Source organism: Carcharodon carcharias, chromosome 1, assembly GCF_017639515.1.
Source record: "Carcharodon carcharias isolate sCarCar2 chromosome 1, sCarCar2.pri, whole genome shotgun sequence".
NCBI classification, from domain to species: domain Eukaryota; kingdom Metazoa; phylum Chordata; class Chondrichthyes; order Lamniformes; family Lamnidae; genus Carcharodon; species Carcharodon carcharias.
Genome location: NC_054467.1, coordinates 117,532,811 through 117,544,359, shown reverse-complemented (window position 1 = coordinate 117,544,359; position 11,549 = coordinate 117,532,811). Strand labels below are relative to the sequence as shown.

At 45.1% G+C, this 11,549-nt stretch overlaps 1 non-coding gene across 1 annotated transcript; it reads right to left on the bottom strand.

The window, feature by feature from the left end:
- Nucleotides 1-2,542: 2,542 nt before the first annotated feature.
- LOC121286061 lies at nucleotides 2,543-2,661 on the bottom strand. The gene has a single exon (XR_005944883.1). It is a non-coding gene; the product is annotated as a 5S ribosomal RNA (ribosomal RNA).
- Nucleotides 2,662-11,549: the final 8,888 nt, after the last annotated feature.

The following is an 11,549-nucleotide window of genomic DNA, read 5'->3' as shown; positions in this document are numbered from 1 at the left end:
AACTCCTGTGGGAGCATCCAGCCCAGTCCTCCGCCACCCAGCACGTCCCCGATCCTGGTCACCCCTGCGGCCACAGCCCTCCTCTCCGCCAGCCACTGAAAAGGACGGAGGGGCGGATTCCTGAGCAGTGGCTCTCTGACGATAGCCGCTATTCCTGATGGGGGAGAGCTGCGTCGCGAGGCGACCACTTTCCAGACTTTGATCAGGTCCTGGTAAAAGACTTGGCAAGGAGCCAAGATGTAACTCTTTCGAGTAGAAACACGTCTCCATCTGTTTCAGATGAAGTTACTGTGTTTCATAGTTTGCCATTGTGAGATTTGAACTCTTGATCTTGGGTTTACAAACCCGGTACCGTAACCACTTGGTTATTTAGGCCAAGCGTTAGGTAAATGTAACTCTTTTGAGTACAAACATGTTTCCATCTGTTTTTTCAGATGAAGTTACATTGTTTCATAGTTTGCCATTGTGAGATTTGAATTCTTGATCTTGGGGTTACAAACCCAGTACCATAACCACTTGGCTATTTAGGCCAAGCAAGGGAGACATTTTGCTGATAGTTCATTGTTTCATAGTTTGCCATTGTGAGATTTGAACTCTTGATCTTGGGGTTACAAACCCAGTACCATAGCCACTTAGCTATTTAGGCCAAGCTAAATTTATAGTAACTGTTTCAAGTACAAACTCGTTTCCATCTGTTCCTATTCAGATGAAGTTACATTGTTTCATAGTTTGCCATTGTGAGATTTGAACTCTTGATCTTAGGGTTGCAAGCCCAGTACCATAACCACTTGGCTATGTAAGCCAAGCAAAAGGGTGACATATTGCTGATATTTCATTGTTTGCCATTGTGAGATTTGAGCTCTTGTTCTTGGGGTTACAAAGCAAGTACTATAACCACTTGGCTATTAAGGCCAAGTGTTAGGTCAATGTAACTCTTTCGAGTACAAACCCATTTCCATCTGTTTCAGATAAAGTTACATTGTTTCATAGTTTGCCATTGTGAGATTTGAACTCCTGATCTTGGGATTACAAACCCAGTACTATAACCACTTGGCTATTTAGGCCAATCCACACATTTCCATCTGTCATTTCAGATGAAGTTACATTGTTTCATAGTTTGCCATCATGAGATTTGAATTTTTGATCTTGGGGTTACAAGCCCAGTACCATAACCACTTGGCTATTTAGACCACAGTTACGTTGTTACATAGTTTGCCATTGTGAGATTTGAACTCTGGATCTTGGGGTTACAAGCCCAGTACCATAACCCCTTGGCTATTTAGGCCAAGCTAAACCAGCCAGTTGGTGGACAAGAAGCCTATATAACTCTTTCGAGTGCAAACACATTTCCATCTGTTTCAGATGAAGTTACATTGTTTCATAGTTTGCCATTGTGAGATTTGAACTCTTGATCTATGGGGTTACAAACCCAGTACCATAACCACTTGGCTATTTAAGCCAAACCAAAAGGGTGACATATTGCTGATATTTCATTGTTCCATAGTTTGCCATTGTGAGATTTGAACTCTTGATCTTGGGGTTATAAACCCAGTACCATAACCACTTGGCTATTTAGGCCAAGCGTTAGATCAATGTAACTCTTTCGAGTACAAACCCATTGCCATCTGTTTCAGATGAAGTTACATTGTTCCATAGCTTGCCATTGTGAGATTTGAACTCTTGATAATCTTTTAAATGAAAACCAAATCAACAAAATTGGGATAAATCAGGCACAGTCCCTAATTCAGGTCAGCTGTAAAACCAAGAACAAAGTTTAAAGGAAACTTACAAACTTTAAATCAAAATGTGATTAAAGGGGTCAACAAAACACCCCAGTCCCCGCGGTGCCCACCGAGCACGGAAGGCCTCGAGAGTGCCAGCAGACACCGCGTGCTCCTTCTCCAGGGACATCTGGCAGCGAACGTAGCCACGGAAGAGGGACAAACAATCGGGCAGGACTCCCCCGTCGATTGCCCGCTGCCTGGACCTGTTAATGGCCAACTTGGCCAGGCCCAGGAGCAGGTTCACGAGGAGGTCCTCCTCCTTCCCAACCCCCTTCCGCACCGGGTGCCCATAGATCAGGAGCGTGGGGCTGAAGTGCAAACAAAACATCAATAAAAGGTTTTTCAAATAACTAAAAAGGGAGTGCAGCCTACAACACCCTACGTATACATGGTCCATGGACTCCACAAGACCGCAAAAAGGGCACGTGTCCTGAGAGTCCGTGAACCTATGCATCCTCTTATTATAAGGGACTGCTGCATGCAACACCCTCCAACCCAGGTCCCCGATAGAAAGGGGGAGGACACCTCCGTAGAGGGCAAAGGGTGACATATTGCTGATATTTCATTGTTTGCCATTGTGAGATTTGAGCTCTTGTTCTTGGGTTTACAAAGCAAGTACTATAACCACTTGGCTATTTAGGCCAAGCAAAGGGTGACATATTGCTGATATTTCATAGTTTGCCATTGTGAGATTTGAACTCTTGATCTTGGGGTTACAAACCCAGTACCATAACCACTTGGCTATTTAGGCCAAGCCAAACCTACTGCACCTGGTATTCCCAGGCGGTCTGCCATCCAAATACTAACCAGGCCTGAGTCTGCTTAGCTTCCGAGATCAGACAAGATCGGGCGTTTTCAGACTAGTATGGCCGTAGGCATAAATAGTGTGTGGGATCCACAAACTAACAGCATTGTTTCATAGTTTGCCATTGTGAGATTTGAACTCTTGATCTTGGGGTTATAAACCCAGTACTATAACCACTTGGCTATTTAGGCCAAGCGTTAGTTCAATGTAGTTGCACAGCCTGGGCACAGGTGTTAATCATTTGTACATACTGTTCACTATTGTCAATAAACTCCCAAGAATGTCCCCCTGCCTGTGGCTCCTTGTCCTGATGAGCAGTGTTCTTGTCACTCAGATGTGAAACCTTTTTGCACAAGATAAAGGCAGGTGCCTCAGCCCAGGGCCTCTTCCCTGTGCTCTGTGCAGCCTTCAGGGGATGCCACTTGCCTGGATGAGTACAGGTCCCATAACAATCAAGTAGCTTGACACCATCCAGGACAAAGCAGCCCACTTGATTGGCACCACATCCACCAACATTCGCTCCTTCCACCACCGACAGATAGTAGCAGCAGTGTGTACCATCTACAAGATGCACTTGAGGAATTCACCAAGGCTCCTTCGACAGCACCTTCCAAACCCACGACCACTACCACCTAGAAGGACATAGACTGCAGCGGTTCAAGAAGGCAGCTCACCACCACCTTCTCAAGGGCAACTCAGGATGGGCAATAAATGTTGGCCCAGCCAGTGAATCCCTGATCCCATGAATGAATATAACAAATCCAAGTGATGGTCCGGCCTCTCATTCCCTGGGAACATTACTGATGCCTGCACCTTGATGGTGCTTGTCATTGCTGCCAGAATGTAATGGGCAGGTGTCACAGAGTTCCGTCATTCTCTTTGTGTGCTCTCAGCTCCTTTTGAGGTGGGACTGGTCCCCATCTCTTCAGCATCTGTGATCACTGACGCTGTGCTCCAGCTCCTGAAGGTGGACAAAGGAACATGATGCTTCTAAAGTTTCATGGCTGTGTTTCTATGATATGACCCTGATCACAGAGCGTAAGTGAGCTGCCCTCAGCCAGACAAAAGTCAGACATTCTTAGAGGCTATGTGAAGATTTATGGAGTGTTCTCACTGCATGTTGTCATCATCATCCTCCTGCAGTCGAGCGGCTGTAAGGGCTTTCACTGCATCTCCATGACAGGAGCATTCTCACAGAGGGTATTCATGCTAGCATAAGCCAGATTGGAATCAAACTTTCAAGATGCAATGTGAGGATATATGGGGTCACCTCACTGCATGTCATCATCATCCTCTACAAATCTAGCAGCTATGAAGGCCTCCCGAGAAATCTGCTTTGTTTAGCCAGTGTGAGGGCCCCATTCCCATCATCGTCGTCTTCGAGGACCTCCTTGCCCATATCCCTGTTGGTGACCTCCTCATCGGAGAACTCCAGCTCCTCCATCTCCTCCTCATCCAGCTCATCTCCCTGTTGCTGCACCAGGTTGTAAAGGACACAGCAGATGACGATGACGCGTGACACTCTCTGCGGACTGTATTGCAGGGCTCCACCAGACTGGTCCAGGCACCAGAACCTCATCTTCAGCATCCCGATGGTCTGCTCCAACAAGTTGCGAACTGCAGCATGAGCCTCATTATAGCATCGCTCTGTTGCAGTCTGAGGCTGCTGCAGGGGTGTCATCAGCCACGGCCTCTGCGGATAGCCCTTGTCCCCAAGGAACCAACCCTGCAGCCTCTGCGGACCCTGGAAAATGTCAGGGATCTGAGACCTACTAAGAATGTAGGAGTCGTGGATACTCACTGGAAACTGTGTGCACACCTGCAGGATGCGTTTCTGGTGGTCACACACCAGCTGCACATTTAGCGAATGGAACCCATTGCGGTTGATGTAGTTGACCATGTGTCGTGATGGAGACCTGAGCGCCACGTGTATGCAGTCAATCACACCCTGTACCTGTGGGAAACCTGAGATCTGGGCAAATCCAATCGCTCTTGCATCCTGGCTGTCCTGGTCCTGGGCAAAATGCACAAAGCTGTGTGCCCTCGCAAAGATGGCATCCGTGACCTCATGGATGCACTTGTAGGTGGAGGTTTGTGATATCCCACACAGGTCACCTGTGGAGCCCTGAAAGGAGCCAGTGGTGTAGAAATTGAGCGCCGTGGTCACTTTCACAGCCACTGGCAGTGGAATGCCCTCTATGTCCCCCTGCCGTCAAATCATGCAGCAGTTGGCAGATGTGACCGCCCAGTTCCCTAGACATGTGCAATATTTGGCAATACTGGTTCTCAGCCATTGGCAGGATTGAAAGGCAGCATCTACAGACCCTGGATGTCACCAGGCGCCAACCAGCAACGGCTCGCTGTGGCACATGAGCGGTATGTGCGGGAGCCCCAGCCGCCCCCTTCTTCCTGAGATTGCTGCTCCTGCCTCTGTGTAGCCAGGGCCTTTGTCACCCTCCTCCATTGTCTTCGCACTCTGTAGGCCATCAGGCATACAGCTAGTTCACCAGGCTCCATGCTCCTGACGTACTCCTCTTGCAGAATGAAAGAGTGAGACACATGGTTAGCATGGGTGTACTAAGAACTTGCCCAGGCTAAATGTGAAGGCCCCTCAACGATTCTTGGAGAGTGCTGACCATCACTTGCATGGCCAGAGTTTAGAGTGCTACGTGGCTGCCTGAAACCCCATCCACCTCTGCCCCACTCCAGCTGACTGATTGGCAGCAGCTTCACCCATTGGGCTGCATGCTGTGCTCTCAGCTCAGGTGCAGGCATTTTCCTAACCTGCACTGCAAGGCTGCTCTGTTAGCTTGAACCATGGGGGAGACTGGCCCAAAACAGGATGATGAATTGCAAGAGGCTGTGAGTGCCTCCACCAGTGACTGAGCCATGGCCAGATTTAGCAAAGAGATTGTACAATATGCTCAGTCATTCAACTGTTCTGCAACCCATTTAAAATGCTCATGATCTTGCAGTCTGTGCTGGGGGGGCTGAAAAGTTTCAGAGCACATGGTGGCCCTTTTGACACCTCTGCATTGCTTGAGTAGACAGCTGAGCAAGAAGCCCGACTCATGTCAATGTGGCTGTGCTTGAACTGTCTCAGCTGCACATGAATGATCACTTTATACATGTTTCCCTTATACACGGCTGCCTACTGCGTCCACCCTACTCCCCACCCTGAATGCTTGTGCGCTATTTTCAATGGCAGAGCTGCCCTTGACCCACTACCCCACACAAGTCGCCTCAACAGCAGGGCAGCCCTTGACACCCTCCTCAAAGCTCCTCAAGCTTGAAGTCCAACAGGCGATCCTGGTGAGCGCTGCAGAACTTCACTGTGCACTCACCACCGAGTTCCCCTCAAAGTGCAGCCCGCCAAGTGCATGCCTTTTATGTGCTGTTGTGAAGCACGTCAGTGGGAAAGCACGCCGACGTGGATGGATGATCCAGCGGGGTGGGGGGGGACGATTCCAGCGGGTTGGCATAATAATGATTTGCAGATGTATTACAATGAGGTTCCTGATATCCAATGGTGGGAAATGTGGCCCGCCATCGATGGGCTGAGAGGACCATCGCGAACCGGTTTAACCCAATGTGAAACCGATTGCGCCGGATTTTCCGCTTACGCCACCGAATACGCCCAACACCGGTGGGCACGGAAAATCCCCACCTCTGTCTTGCAAGAAAGAGGTTGGAACATCATCCCTAGGAGCAATGTGCCTACGCTGTAACCTGTTCAGATATAATATTAATAAACAGGCGTTAAGCATTTGAACCCAGGGTTTAAGCAGTCATTAAATGGCCACTTAATGGCCTCAACTGGGACAAGGTCAGGTGGACCTACCCTCACCCATCCCATCATAACATTACACAGAAGTTTGGTCAAGTAGGAGCTCAGTAGGAAGGCCATCTGAAGAATTTTACAGCACCGCACCCCCTGCAAATCTGCCGATGGAGGAACATGAAATTCTGCCATAATTTTGTCTGAAGCTTTAGAGTCATCAGTCCACTTTAAAATAGAGAAAGTAATGTCATGCAAACTTGTTACGTATCACACAGTCATTTCTAGCCTCTAGTTTTGTGTCCTTTTTGTAATTATTTTAATAACATCGTACTGGTTTCATTCTAAAAGGATGAAACAATACAGAAGCAACTTTTAAGCCTTAGTATCTTCTTTTCACTTTTGGCCTCTCAGCACCATTTGCACCATTTTTGATAAAAGGCGACATGTTCCATGGGGTTCTTTACATAACCACAAGAAGGTCGCACAAGAACAGTACTGCTTGATCCACCCTCAGAATTTGTGAAGTAAGGTTTCTGTTGTTTTCCATTATAAATGTAGTTTAACTATCACATTCATTCCATTATACAAGCTAATTAACACTATACATATAAACAGGTACAGCAGACAGTGGGTTTTTATATGTGGCTCTGCATGGCTGGCACTACACGCCTTGATGTAGAGAATGAGCATTTATGTAGCGGTTGGTGTGCAACTACCAAAGAAAGCAAGTTTGGCTGTCTGGATGCTGCCAAAAAGGTGTTTGTAATGACTTGACACACCAGACAGGTTTCTACTTGAAACAGAACTTTATTACAGAGAGCTTTCCAGAAGCTACATGCTTGAACCAAGTCCTTGACTACAAAACCACAACCATCCCCCCAACGTTGCCTGTACTTCAAGTTAATTTGTCGGAGTCTACAAGAACAATCAAGTGACCCCTGATAGGTACTAAGAAAAGGTTATTCCTTCAATCACTACATTTGGTCCCCCTTTAGTGTTTTTTCATTTCCCATTTACAAACAACATTTTAATCCATAACATATGCATATATACACTTAAGGTAATTAAAGATTAAGTCTCTGAGGCGGTTTCCTTATTCAGTTAGAGAGGCATAGCTCTACCACTTGAGTCTCTCCCACTGGATTGACATGATCAGCAACTGCAGCATCAGGTACATCACTAGAAAGCGACAGTTCAGGATTAGACAATTCAACAGAGACATCGGGGTAGGTCTATTCTGGGGAATGTCATCTCAGGATTAACGGCTCGATGTTAATCACATGCAGAATTGCTGGTTGTTGGAATATCCCTCAACTCCTAAGATGATCCACATGTTTTCAAACAATTTGGTCTTCCGCTTCCACCTCCACCGGAAGGAAAAAGGACCAGTTTCTGAGACAATTGTACCAGGAACCCAACAAGATGCACTTTCAAAATTCCGCACGAAAATTGGATCTCCTACAGTAATTCTTCGAGCTTTGCTGTGAATATTTGATTCAATTTTTGATTATTCTGATTCTTCTCTATCATTGTACGATAACGGAGAAGAAAATGGGAAAGTTGAGTTTCTAGAGTACCTTCGGATAACCTCTTCATTCCAAATTTGAAAGTTTGCACAGTTCTTTCAACTAAACCATTTGCTGAGAAATGAAATGATGCTGTTTCAATATGTTTGTTTCCATCTAAACTCATGAATCTCTGAAACTCTGCACTGGTAAAGACTGCACCGCTATCTGAAACAATGGCTTCTGGTAGGCCGTGTATACTAAAACGCTGACGCAGCTTTTCAATAATTACACACGATGTCGATGATTGAACTTCATACACATCCATCCATTTAGAACGCTCATCTATGATCAATAAAAACATGGTACCTAATAATAGTCCTACATAATTAATATATAGTCTAACCCAGGGTCAACCAACTCCCACAGATGCAGTGGAGCCGAAACAGGCAACTTCTGCAGTTGCTGACACTGGAGGCAGTGCTTGACCATGCTTTCAATGTCATTGTCTATGACTGGCTACCAGACACAGCATTGCACAAGCATCTTCACCTTCAATATGCCTAGATGTGCACTGTGAAGCTCTGTTAAGAATGGGTTGACAACTTTCAATTCCCAAAATAAGATTCCATCTTGACAACTTAACTCTGTTTTTTGGGCATGGAATGGTCTTATCTCTTCAGTCACTGGTGAATTCGACAGCCCTTGCAATACAAAGCCTCGGACTGTTGACAAAATTGGATCATGTACTGGACCATTTGCAATGCTATCTGGTAACAGGAGACAACTGAGTGCATCTGTTTTTGCAATGTGCAAGCCAGGATAGTGCATAAAGGTGTACTCATATGCAGATATCAAAACCCAAGATTGAATTCTTGCTGAGGCGATTGGCGGAATGGCATTATGCTCGCTGAATAAACCCATCAATGGTTTATGGTCCAACACAATGGTGAAATGTCATTCACACCAATACTGATGGAATTTCTTCACTCCAAATATTACTGATAGACCTTCCTTTTCCCTTCTTGGCTGCAGAGAGGGTTCTGGAGACATAGCTGATTGGCCTTTTGGAACCATCTTCCATCCTACGTGATAACACAGCTCCCACACAGTAAGGAGATGCATCACAGGTTAAAATTAATTATTTTGATGGGTCATAATATACCAGTAGACATGGTGAATGTAACAGCTTCTTAACTTTTACAAAGGCTTCTTCTTGTTGTGAATTCCATGATCAACGATGATTCTTTTTTAACAACAAGTGCAATGGTGCTAATACTGTTGACAAATTTTATAAGAAGCAGCTATAATAATTGATCATGCCCAAAAAGACTTGAGTTCAGTGACATTGGAAGGAGAGGACACCTCTTTGAATGCCTTAACTTTCTCCTCTACTGGATGCAACCCCTCGGCATCCAACTGGTGACCCAGGTAATTAACTTCTGGCACTTAAAATGTACATTTCTCTTCCTTTAATCATACACCAGCTTCCAAAAACCATCTTAAAACTTCTTCCAGATTGGCCAAATGTTTGACCTCAGTTGACCCTGCGATCAGGACACCATCTAGATATATTACTACTCCGTGAAGTCTTTGCAAAAGACTCTCCATTGTCCTTTGAAAGATTGCTGGATAGCATTAAGGAACAGGAGTGTTAGCTGATTTTTTCCCTCCTGAGCCTGGGGCCACTGGGGCCAATTGTTCCAGCTGGTGTGGGCTAACAAAGTTTAAGTCAGCAAGAATCAAACCAGGGGTGTTTTGATTTATATGATTTAGCATGAAACCAGGTCCCTTTCTCCTAAGGTCATTGTTTTAATGACATAAGCAATTATAACATGATCATCAAACATATTGCTTGTACTACAAAATTAGTTAAAAATCAATTATATATTTTTCCCTGTTTCATATATCAAACCAAAATGTTTTAGTCCTATTAAATTCCTTATGGTGAACCTGATTATTTCGTTCTAAAAGCAATTGAAGTTTATTTTCAACTAAGCTTTATATTACTGTTTGCTTCAACAAACAGGGGTCAATAGCAGGTTGATATCAAGTTGATGAAATTGACCTGAAATTGGCAAGAACACCAATAGACATTATTAGCAGCAATGATTATTGAAATTAAAACTGGGTGCTTGTTATACCATCAGTTTTGGTGCTATATAGAAAATAGGAGCAGGAGTAGGCCATTCAGCCCTTCAAGCCTGCTCCGCTATTCATTATGATCATGGCTGATCATCCAGCTCAATAGCCGGCTCACGCTTTTTTCCCATATCCTTTGATCCATTTCGCCCCAAGAGCTATATCTAACTCCTTCTTGAAAACATACAATGTTTTGTCCTCAACAACTTTATGTGATAGCAAATTCCACAGGCTCACCACTCTCTGGGTGAAGAAATCTTTCTTCATCTCTGTCCTAAATGATCTACCCCATTACCTCAGACTGTGACCCCTGGTTCTGGACTCCCCCACCATTGGGAACGTCCTTCCTGCATCTACCCTGTGTAGTCCTGTTAGAATTTTATAGGTTTCTATGAGATCCCCCCTCATTCTCCTGAACTCCAGTGAATATAATCCTAACTGACTCAATCCCTCCTCATATATCAGTCCCGCCATCCCAGGAATCAGTCTGGTAAACCTTCACTGCACTCCCTCTATAGCAAGAACATCCTTCCTCAGATAAGGGGACCAAAACGGCATGCAATAGTCCAGGTGTGGTCTCACCAAGGCCCTGTATAATTGCAGCAAGACATCCCTGCTCCTGTACTCGAATCCTCTCACTATGAAGGCCAACATACCATTTGACTTCTTTACCACCTGCTGCAGCTGCATGCTTACCTTCAGCAACAGGTGTATGAGGACACCCAGGTCTCGTTGCACATTCCCCTCACTCAATTTATAGCCATTCAGATAATAAGCTGCCTTCCTGTTTTTGTTGCCAAAGTGGATAACCTCACATTTATCCACATTATACTGCGTCTGCCATGCATTTGCCCACTCACTCAGTTTGTCCAAATCACACTGATTCATTTCTGTATCCTCCTGACAGCTCACCCTCCCACCCAGCTTTGTGTCATCTGCAAATTTGAAGATATTACAATTTGGTCCCTCATCTAAATCATTAATATATATTGTGAATAGCTGGGGTCCCAGCACCGATCCCTGCGATAACCCACTAGTCATTGCCTAGTTTATTCCTACTTTTGTTCCCTGTCTGCCTACCAGTTTTCTATCCATCGCAATACACTATGCCCAATCCCATGCATGTAATTTTACATGCTAATCTCTTAAGTGGGACTTTGTCAAAAGCCTTCTGAAAGCCCACTGGGACTCCTCATCAACTCTACTAGTTACATTCTCGAAAAATTCCAGTAGATTTGTCAAGCATGATTTCCCTTTTGTAAATCCATGCTGACTCTGTCTGATTCTGCCACTGTTTTCCAAGTGCTCAGTTATTAAATCTTTTATAATGGACTTTTCCCCACTACTGACGTCAGGCTGACTGGTCTATAATTCCCTGTTTCCTCTCTACCTCCCTTTTTAAATAGTGCAGTTAGATTAGCTACCCTCCAATCTGTAGGAACTGTTCCAGGGTCGATAGAATTTCAGAAGATGACCACCAATGCATCCATTATTTCGAGGGCCACTTCTTTAAGTATTCTGGGATGTAGATT